Here is a 2471-nt window from a genome sequence, read left to right as displayed (position 1 = left end):
ACTACAGGGAGAGGAGCTGAAGACACTGAGGAGGAGCCAGGCCCCTGGAGAAGGCGCCGGTGTGAAGCGCAGGGGGAAGATGTCTTGAGTCCCGTGGTCCCTACGCTAGTCGCAGGTGCCACCTCCCGGGACTGCTTGGCAGAGGCGCGCGACCCAGGGCGGCCAGCAGAGGGCGCTCCCGCTACGGATTTGAGGCTCCAGTCGGCGCGGTCTTGAGCCCGGGGTTTAACTAGGATCAGATCATTCTTGGAAAGCGCCCGGGCCTGCGGTCCTGATGGAGGCATTCTGGCTTCCCCCTTGGGGGCTACGGAGCAGAAGGGTGAGAAGAGACGACCACGTGAGGTGGGAGCCCCACCAGTGTCCTCCTTCTCCCTTTCCTCTGCTCCCTGGTCAGATGCTGTGCGGTCAGTGTTTGCGACCCCTGTCTCCAGGTGGCGACCTTGAAATCAACCCAGAAACGCGACTGGCTCTCCTAACCTGCCCTGGAAGTCTTCCTCGAGGCCAGCCAGCTTTTCTAGAACGTTCCCCAGGGAACGAGTCCCAGGGCTCTGCCTCGGGAGTCTCCCTGCTTCCCTCGATGGCCACTAGGTGGAGGACTTCCTCGCCTGGTGCCCGGGAGGCTTCCCCAACTGCCACAACCACCAAGCTCGTGGCTGCTAGAGTTTTCAGGACCAAATGCAGCCCTTTGTCTTCTGCCACAAAGCGTGACAGGCTTCCACGTGGCCGGTTGGCCGGTGGCAGCCTTCCACGACCCAGCCAGGTCCAGCTGGCTCAGACGAGGTGGCAGCCTCATCATTCCCTTGGTGGTGGGGGTGCGGATTATGGAGGAGAAAGTCCCTTCAGTTGTGAGTGCCTCCTTCCACACCCTGGCATCTCCACCCAGGCAGAGGCACCTCGAACTCAGGTCATTCACGTATTCCTTCATTTCTGCAGTTATCAAGCACCATTTGCTATGTCTGTTCCTGGAGACAGAAAGGAGGCAGGGTCCCTGCCTGAGTAGAGGAGGAGACAGGAAATAGGAGTGACCACACGGGGTGGTACGAGCTTTGAGGTCAGTGAATTGATTTCTTCCTCTGAACGCTGCTTTTCTAAAACTCTGGTTTCTCGGACCCAGTCAGTGGCATATTACCTGCCCACCTGCTGAACCCCGAAAATGCAGAGTCATCCTGACGCCTCCCCCGCTTAGGCCCATCTCCCTGTTGGCCACTGTGTCCAATCCTTGCCCTCATCATCTCTCTCCCAGGCCATCCCTTTAGCCCCGGAGCTGGCCCTTGGCCCCCTTCCAGCTTTCACATGGCCACCAAAGTGAGCGCTTCTTCAAACCACCTGATGCCCAGAGGCATAAAAGAAAAAATTAGCAAATGTGACCTAAGGGAAACCGTTTTGTTTGGGGAAAAAAACCACTGTAAACAAAGTTGGAAGAGAGTGGTCAGCTGGGAAAAGACATTGCAACCCACGTGGGAAAGGCCTCCTTCCCACATTGACCAAAAGCTCACACAAGTCAGGAGGGACAAGACCCCACAGGAAAAAAAAAAAATGGTGAAGACTAGGAACAGCTGGTTCATAAAAAACAAGAAGGGTGCTGGCTTTGGCAGCACATGTACTAAAACTGGAACAATAGAAGATTAGCATGGCCCCTGGGCAAGGATGGCACTCAAATTCGTGAAGCATTCCATATGAAAAAAAATGATACAAATGAACTTATTTAGAAAACAGAAACAGACTTTGAAAACTTATGGTTACCAAAGGGGAAATGTAGGGGGGAGGGACAAACTAGAGTTTGGGGTTAACAGATACACACTTCTATATATAAAGTAGATAATCAAAAAGGACTTACTACTGTATAGCACAGGGAACTCTACTCAATATTCTATAATACCTATATGGGAGAAGAATCTGAAAAAGAATGGATACATGTTTATGTATAAGAAATTAACACAACATTGTAAATCAACTATACTTTGATTAAAAAAATATTGAGGGACTTCCCTGGTGGCGCAGTGGTTAAGAATCCGCCTGCCAATGCAGGGGACACGGGTTTGAGCCCTGGTCCGGGAAGATCCCACATGCCACGGAGCAACTAAGCCCGTGTGCCACAACTACTGAGCCTGTGCTCTAGAGCCCACGTGCCAGAACTACTGAAGCCCACGTGCCTAGAGTCTGTGCTCTGCAACAAGAGAAGCCACTGCAATGAGGAGCCCATGCACCGCAACGAAGAGTAGCCTCCGCTCACCACAACTAGAGAAAGCCCGTATAATACCTATATGGGAGAAGAATCTGAAAAAGAATGGATACATGTTTATGTATAACCGAATCACTTTCCTGTACACCTGAAACTAACACAAATTGTAAATCAACTCGACTCCAATATAAAATAAAAATTAAATTAAAAAACCCAACCAAACAAGAAGGGACTAAAAAATTTAGGGAAGGATAGTCAGTCTCACTCATGATTAAAGAAATGGAAACTG

At 51.0% G+C, this 2471-nt stretch overlaps 1 non-coding gene across 1 annotated transcript; it reads left to right on the top strand.

The window, feature by feature from the left end:
* Positions 1–1579: 1579 nt before the first annotated feature.
* LOC112066620 (U6 spliceosomal RNA) lies at positions 1580–1682 on the top strand. Its single transcript, XR_002892765.1, has one exon. It is a non-coding gene; the product is annotated as a U6 spliceosomal RNA (small nuclear RNA).
* The last annotated feature ends 789 nt before the right edge of the window (positions 1683–2471 follow it).

Source organism: Physeter macrocephalus, chromosome 14 (genome assembly GCF_002837175.3).
Source record: "Physeter macrocephalus isolate SW-GA chromosome 14, ASM283717v5, whole genome shotgun sequence".
NCBI lineage: Eukaryota > Metazoa > Chordata > Mammalia > Artiodactyla > Physeteridae > Physeter > Physeter macrocephalus.
Note: the sequence above shows the minus strand (reverse complement) of the source record. Positions and strands in the feature narration are given on the sequence as shown.